Genomic DNA, 9,017 nt, shown 5'->3' with positions numbered 1-9,017 from the left:
ACACATTTTTTCCACTAACAAAGCAAGGGTTATCAGCCAAACAAGACTGTATCTTTATTGCCCTGACTCTGCCGTTTACAGAAACACCCAATATGTGGCCGTAAACTACTGTACGGCCACACAGCGGGGCGTAGAGTGAAAGGTGCGCCGTTTGGTTTTTGGAAGGCTGATTTTTATGGACTGGTTTATTTACACCATGTCCCATTTGAAGCCCCCTGATGCACCCCTAGAGCAGAAACTCCCTAAAAGTGACCCCATCTAAGAAAGTACACCCCTCAAGGTATTCAAAGCTGATTTTACATACGTCGTTAACCCTTTAGGTGTTGCACAAGAGTTATTGGCAAATGGGGATGAAATTTGAAAATTTATTTTTTTGCCTTATTTTCCATTTTAACCCATTTTTTCTACTAACAAAGCAAGGGTTAACAGCCAAACAAGACTGTATCTTTATTGCCCTGACTCTGCCGTTTACAGAAACACCCCATATGTGGCCGTAAACTACTGTACGGCCACACAGCGGGGCGTAGAATGAAAGGTGCACCGTTTGGTTTTTGGAAGCCAGATTTTGCTGGACTGTTTTTTTGACACCATGTCCGATTTGAAGCCCCCCTGATGCACCCCTAGAGTAGAAACTCCATAAAAGTGACCCCATCTAAGAAACTACACCCCTTAAGGTATTCAAAACTGATTTTACATACATTTTTAACCCTTTAGGTGTTGCACAAGATTTAATGGAAAATAGAGATACAATTTCCAAATTTCACTTTTTTGGCAGATTTTCCATTTTAATATATTTTTTCCAGTTACAAAGAAAGGGTTAACAGCCAAACAAAATTCATTATTTATGGCCCTCATTCTGTAGTTTACAGAAACACCCCATATGTGGTCGAAAACTGCTGTACGGGCACACGGCAGGGCGCAGAAGGAAAGGAATGCCATACGGTTTTTGGAAGGCTGGATTTTGCTGGACTAGTTTTTTTGACACCATGTCCCATTTGAAGCCCCCCTGATGCACCCCTAGAGTAGAAACTCTAAAAAAGTGACCCCATTTTAGAAACTACGGGATAGGGTGGCAGTTTTGTTGGTACTAGTTTAGGGTACATATGATTTTTGGTTGCTCTATATTACACTTTTTGTGCGGCAAGGTAACAAGAAATACCTTTTTGGCACAGTTTTTTTTTGTTAATTACAACATTCATCTGACAGGTTATATCATGTGGTAATTTTATAGAGCAGGTTGTCACGGACGCGGCGATACATAATATGTATACAAATTTTTTTATTTATGTAAGTTTTACACAATGATTTCATTTTTAAAACAAAAAAAGTTTTAGTTTCTCCATAGTCTAAGAGCCATAGTTGTTTCAGTTTTTGGGCGATTATCTTAAGTAGGGTCTCATTTTTTGCGGGATGAGATGACGGTTTGATTGGCACTATTTTGGGGTGCATATGATTTTTTGATCGCTTGCTATTGCACTTTTTGTGACGTAAGATGACAAAAAAGTTGTTTTTTTACCCCGTTTTTATTTTTATTTTTTTACGGTGGTCACCTGAGGGGTTAGGTCATGTGATATTTTTATAGAGCCGGTCCATACGGACGCGGCAATACCTAATATGTATACTTTTTTTTAATTTATGTAAGTTTTACACAATGATTTCATTTTTGAAACAAAAAAAATGATGTTTTAGTGTTTCCATAGTCTAAGGCCTCTTTCACACGGGCGTCAGTTTTTTTTCCCGGATAAGAGCCTGGTGCGTTGCGGGAAAATGCGCGATTTTCCCGCGCGAGTGCAAAACATTGTCATGCGTTGCACTCGCGTGAGAAAAATCGCGCATGTTTGGTACCCAAACCCGAACTTCTTCATAGAAGTTCGGGCTTGGGATTGATGTTCTGAAGATTGTATTATTTTCCCTTATAACCATGTTATAAGGGAAAATAATAATGATCGGGTCTCCATCCCGATCGTCTCCTAGCAACCGTGCGTGCAAATCGCATGGCATCCGTACTTGCTTGCGAATGCCATCCAATTTTCACACACCCCATTCACTTCTATGGGGCCTGCGTCACTTCAAAATCGGACAATATAGAGCATGCTACGATTTAAACTGAACGCACAAGTGATGCGTTAAAAACAACGCTCATGTGCACAGCCCCATAGAAATGAATGGGTCAGGATTTAGTGCGGGTGCCATACGTTCGCCGCACGGATCGAACCAACACGGAAAACTCGCCCGTGTGAAAGGGGCCTAAGAGCCATAGTTTTTTCAGTTTTTGGGCGATTATCTTAAGTAGGGTCTCATTTTTTGCGGGATGAGATGACGGTTTGATTGTTACAATTTTGGCGTACATGCGACTTTTTTGATCACTTTTATTACCTTTTTTTGGGAAATAAGGTGGGCAAAATTTCAATTTCATCATAGTTTTAAATTTTTTATTTTTATGGCGTTCACCGTTCGGGTAAAGTAACATGACCGTTTTATAGATCAGGCCGTTACGGACGCGGCGATACCAAACATGTGTAGGGAATTTAATTTTTTTCATTTTTAATCAGTGATAGATGTGTTTTTTGATTTTCACTTTTTTTTCACTTTTTTTTTACTTTTTTTTACTTTTTTTTTACCCAGACCCACTTGGTTCTTGAAGATCCAGTGGGTCTGATGTCTGTATAATACATTACTGTACTCTATATAGGGTACTGCACTGTATTTTACTTACACTGAACAGATCTCTGCCTTCAGCACAGATCTGTTCAGCACCATGGACAGCAGGACGCCTGAGCAGGCGTCCTGTTGCCATGGGAACCTTCCCCGTCTGCCACAACTTCGCAGACGGGGAAGGGTGAGGACGGGGCTTCGGGGGGCTGTCTGGGGGCTCTCTCCCTCTCCCATCGGGGGGCTGCAAAGGCACAGCAGCCCCCCGATCGGAGAGGGAGGGAGCTCCCTGCGCTGTTAACCTTTTCCATACAGCGGTCCGTACGGACCGCTGTATGGAAAGGGTTAAACGGCTGACATCGCATCAACGATGTCAGCCGTTTATACCAGGGTGCCAGCAATGTGCTGGCACCCTGGTATACCCACTGTACACCAACGATTATTCAAGGGGAGGCGGGCGGGGGATCGCGATCCTGCCTGCCGCACCGCCCGCCTCCCGCACCGCCCGCAACCCTCCCCCTGCACCACCCACCCACATAATATCATTCAGGGGTGCAGGGGGAGGAAGAACATATATATTTTGGGCATTGTAAAGTTTCTGATCCCCGCGGTCAGGGACCGCGGGGATCAGAAACGGCAAAAAGCGCATCAAACCGCAGGTCTGAATTGACCTGTGGTTTGTTGCGATCGCCGACATGGGGGGTCACGGGACCCCCCCGTGCATTTAGCCTAGGTGCCTGCTCAATGATTTGTGCAGGCACCTTGTTCCGATCACTGCCAGCCGGGCGGCAGTGATCGGAACAACACATGACGTACCGGTACGTCATGTGTCCTTAAGTACCAGGACATCATGACGTACCGGTACGTCATGTGTCCTGAAGAGGTTAAGTATGGTTTCCATTATTTCCCCACTATTGATATCAGGCTTACTGGCCTATAGTTGCCCGATTCCTCCCTACTACCTTTCTTGTGAATGGGCACAACATTAGCTAATTTCCAATCTTCTTGGATGACTCCTGTTACCAGTGATTGTTTAAATAAATCTGTTGAAGGTTTTGCTAGTTCACTGCTAAGCTCTTTTAATAGATTTGGGTGTATCCCATCAGGCCCCTGTGACTTATTTGTATTAATTTTAGACAGCTGACTTAGAACCTCTTCCCCTGTAAAGACACATGCATCAATAGATTCCTAACTGAGGTCCTTTTCCTTCATTTTCCTTGGAAAAACTGAAGAGAAGAATTCATTGAGGCAGTGAGCTAATTCTTTATCTTCTTCCATATACCTTCCTTCTTTTGTTTTTAATTTGTTAATTCCTTGTTTTAGTTTTCTTTTTTCATTTATGTATCTGAAGAATGTCTTATCGCCTATTTTCACTGAAAGAGCTAATTTCTCTTCTGCCTGTGCTTTAGAAGCTCTTATAACTTGTTTGGCCTCTCTCTGCCTAATCTTATCGTTTTTTTTATGATTTTGGCCTCTTCTGCTGAGTACCACAGTGGTCTCTTCCCTTTTTTGCTTTTACTGACAAGCCTAATGCAATTAACTGTTTCCTTCAATAGTGCCTATTTTAAGTAGTCCCATTTCTCCTGGACTTCATTGAAACTGTTCTAATCTGATAGGGACTCGTATACCACTAACCTAATTTTAAAAAAGTCAGTTTTTCTAAAATCTAAAACTTTTGTTTTTGTGTTGTGTGACTCAGTCACTGTACTTATAGTAAACCACACAGACTGGTAGCTTCCCATTTGTGAATACTAAATCTAAAATCGCCTCCTTCCGGGTTGGCTCCTCAACTACTTGCTGTAGAGATAATCCCAGTAGGGAATTTAGAATATCTGTACTCCTGGCAGAACTAGCTATTTTGGTTTACCAGTTTACATCAGGAAGATTAAAGTCTGCCATAATGATAACTTCCCCTTTCAATGTCATTTTAGCTATTTCCTCAACTAGTAGATCATCTAATTCTTTGACTTGGCTAGGTAGTCTATATATCACACCTACACAAGTTACCTTATGATTAGGGATGAGCGAACTCGAACTGTATAGTTCGGGTTCGTACCGAATTTTGGGGTGTCCGTGACACGGACCCGAACCCGGACATTTTCGTAAAAGTCCGGGTTCGGGTTCGGTGTTCGTCGCTTTCTTGGCGCTTTTGTGACGCTTTCTTGGCGCTTTTTGAAAGGCTGCAAAGCAGCCAATCAACAAGCGTCATACTACTTTCCCCAAGAGGCCATCACAGCCATGCCTACTATTGGCATGGCTGTGATTGGCCAGAGCACCATGTGACCCAGCCTCTATTTAAGCTGGAGTCACATAGCGCCGCCCGTCACTCTGCTCTGATTAGCGTAGGGAGAGGTTGCGGCTGCGACAGTAGGGCGAGATTAGGCAGATTAACTCCTCCAAAGTACTTGATTATTGATCGATCTGCAGCTGTGGATCATTGAGCTGCTGATACTCAATTACTCACTGTTTTTAGGCTGCCCAGACCGTTTGTCAGTCACATTTTTCTGGGGTGATCGGCGGCCATTTTGTGTCTTGTGGTGCGCCAGCACAAGCTGCGACCAAGTGCATTTAACCCTCAATGGTGTGGTTGTTTTTTGGCTAAAGCCTACATCAGGGTGAAGCTGTCACACCAAGTGCATTTAACCAGCAATAGTCTGTTTATTTTTTGGCCATATACTACATCAGGGGCAAGCTGCGCCCGTCACCAAGTGCATTTAACCCTCAGTAGTGTGGTTGGTCAAGCTATCACACCAAGTGCATTTAACCAGCAATAGTCTGTTCATTTTTTGGCCATATACTAAATCAGGGGCAAGCTGCGCCCGTCACCAAGTGCATTTAACCAGCAATAGTCTGTTCATTTTTTAGCCATATACTACATCAGGGGCAAGCTGCGCCCATCACCAAGTGCATTTAACCCTCAGTAGTGTGGTTGGTCAAGCTGTGACACCAAGTGCATTTAACCAGCAATAGTCTGTTCATTTTTTGGCCATATACTACATCAGGGGCAAGCTGCGCCCGTCACCAAGTGCATTTAACCCTCAGTAGTGTGGTTGGTCAAGCTATCACACCAAGTGCATTTAACCAGCAATAGTCTGTTCATTTTTTGGCCATATACTAAATCAGGGGCAAGCTGCGCCCGTCACCAAGTGCATTTAACCAGCAATAGTCTGTTCATTTTTTGGCCATATACTACATCAGGGGCAAGCTGCGCCCGTCACCAAGTGCATTTAACCCTCAGTAGTGTGGTTGGTCAAGCTATCACACCAAGTGCATTTAACCAGCAATAGTCTGTTCATTTTTTGGCCATATACTACATCAGGGGCAAGCTGCGCCCGTCACCAAGTGCATTTAACCCTCAGTAGTGTGGTTGGTCAAGCTGTGACACCAAGTGCATTTAACCAGCAATAGTCTGTTCATTTTTTGGCCATATACTACATCAGGGGCAAGCTGCGCCCGTCACCAAGTGCATTTAACCCTCAGTAGTGTGGTTGGTCAAGCTATCACACCAAGTGCATTTAACCAGCAATAGTCTGTTCATTTTTTGGCCATATACTAAATCAGGGGCAAGCTGCGCCCGTCACCAAGTGCATTTAACCAGCAATAGTCTGTTCATTTTTTGGCCATATACTACATCAGGGGCAAGCTGCGCCCGTCACCAAGTGCATTTAACCCTCAGTAGTGTGGTTGGTCAAGCTATCACACCAAGTGCATTTAACCAGCAATAGTCTGTTCATTTTTTGGCCATATACTACATCAGGGGCAAGCTGCGCCCGTCACCAAGTGCATTTAACCCTCAGTAGTGTGGTTGGTCAAGCTGTGACACCAAGTGCATTTAACCAGCAATAGTCTGTTCATTTTTTGGCCATATACTACATCAGGGGCAAGCTGCGCCCGTCACCAAGTGCATTTAACCAGCAATAGTCTGGTTATTTTTTGGCCATATCCCAGTCTAATTCTGTCACTAAATCCATACCGGTCACCCAGCGCCTAAATACTAGGCCTCAAATTTATATCCCGCTAAATCTGTCGTTACCGCTGTACTGTTGTGGCTGGGCAAGTTATTTAGTGTCCGTCAAAGCACATTTTTTGTTCAGGGTTGAAATACAATTCCCAATTTAGCAATTTCATAATTTAGTGGTTTCTGCTATATCAGAGCTATTTGAAATCTATCCCTAAAAGGGTATATAATATTCATGGTGCACATAGGGTCATTCAGAATAACTTCACACACACGCTACTGTGCATTTCCAAGTCCAATTCTGTTAGTAAATCCATACCGGTCACCCAGCGCCTAAATACTAGGCCTCAAATTTATATCCCGCTAAATCTCTCGTTACCGCTGTCCTGTTGTGGCTGGGAAAGTTATTTAATGTCCGTCAAAGCACATTTTTTGTTCTGGGTTGAAATACAATTCCCAATTTAGCAATTTCATAATTTAGTGGTTTCTGCTATATCAGAGCTATTTGAAATCTATCCCTAAAAGGGTATATAATATTCAAGGTGCACATAGGGTCATTCAGAATAACTTCACACACACGCTACTGTGCATTTCCAAGTCTAATTCTGTCACTAAATCCATACCGGTCACCCAGCGCCTAAATACTAGGCCTCAAATTTATATCCCGCTAAATCTCTCGTTACCGCTGTCCTGTTGTGGCTGGGAAAGTTATTTAGTGTCCGTCAAAGCACATTTTTTGTTCTGGGTTGAAATACAATTCCCAATTTAGCAATTTCATAATTTAGTGGTTTCTGCTATATCAGAGCTATTTGAAATCTATCCCTAAAAGGGTATATAATATTCAAGGTGCACATAGGGTCATTCAGAATAACTTCACACACACGCTACTGTGCATTTCCAAGTCTAATTCTGTCACTAAATCCATACCGGTCACCCAGCGCCTAAATAGTAGGCCTCAAATTTATATCCCGCTAAATCTGTCGTTACCGCTGTCCTGTTGTGGATGGGCAAGTTATTTAGTGTCCGCCAAAGCACATTTTTTGTTCTGGGTTGAAATACAATTCCCAATTTAGCAATTTCATAATTTAGTGGTTTCTGCTATATCAGAGCTATTTGAAATCTATCCCTAAAAGGGTATATAATATTCAAGGTGCACATAGGGTCATTCAGAATAACTTCACACACACGCTACTGTGCATTTCCAAGTCTAATTCTGTCACTAAATCCATACCGGTCACCCAGCGCCTAAATAGTAGGCCTCAAATTTATATCCCGCTGAATTTGAATACAATACATTGGGCCAAATAATATTTTTGTTGTTGTGGTGAACCATAACAATGAGGAAAACATCTAGTAAGGGACGCGGACGTGGACATGGTCGTGGTGGTGTTAGTGGACCCTCTGGTGCTGGGAGAGGACGTGGCCGTTCTGCCACATCCACATGTCCTAGTGTACCAACTACCTCAGGTCCCAGTAGCCGCCAGAATTTACAGCGATATATGGTGGGGCCCAATGCCGTTCTAAGGATGGTAAGGCCTGAGCAGGTACAGGCATTAGTCAATTGGGTGGCCGACAGTGGATCCAGCACGTTCACATTATCTCCCACCCAGTTTTCTGCAGAAAGCGCACAGATGGCGCCTGAAAACCAACCCCATCAGTCTGTCACATCACCCCCATGCATACCAGGGAAACTGTCTCAGCCTCAAGTTATGCAGCAGTCTCTTATGCTGTTTGAAGACTCCGCTGGCAGGGTTTCCCAAGGGCATCCACCTAGCCCTTCCCCAGCGGTGAAAGACATAGAATGCACTGACGCACAACCACTTATGTTTCCTGATGATGAGGACATGGGAATACCACCTCAGCATGTCTCTGATGATGACGAAACACAGGTGCCAACTGCTGCGTCTTTCTGCAGTGTGCAGACTGAACAGGAGGTCAGGGATCAAGACTGGGTGGAAGACGATGCAGGGGACGATGAGGCCCTAGACCCCACATGGAATGAAGGTCGTGCCACTGACTTTCACAGTTCGGAGGAAGAGGCAGTGGTGAGACCGAGCCAACAGCGTAGCAAAAGAGGGAGCAGTGGGCAAAAGCAGAACACCCGCCGCCAAGAGACTCCGCCTGCTACTGACCACCGCCATCTGGGACCGAGCACCCCAAAGGCAGCTTCAAGGAGTTCCCTGGCATGGCACTTCTTCAAACAATGTGCTGACGACAAGACCCGAGTGGTTTGCACGCTGTGCCATCAGAGCCTGAAGCGAGGCATTAACGTTCTGAACCTGAGCACAACCTGCATGACCAGGCACCTGCATGCAAAGCATGAACTGCAGTGGAGTAAACACCTTAAAACCAAGGAAGTCACTCAGGCTCCCCCTGCTACCTCTTCTGCTGCTGCCGCCTCGGCCTC

This window comes from Bufo gargarizans, chromosome 7 (genome assembly GCF_014858855.1).
Source record: "Bufo gargarizans isolate SCDJY-AF-19 chromosome 7, ASM1485885v1, whole genome shotgun sequence".
Classification (NCBI taxonomy): domain Eukaryota; kingdom Metazoa; phylum Chordata; class Amphibia; order Anura; family Bufonidae; genus Bufo; species Bufo gargarizans.
The sequence above is the reverse complement of the archived record's forward strand: the minus strand, read 5'-3'. Positions refer to the sequence as shown.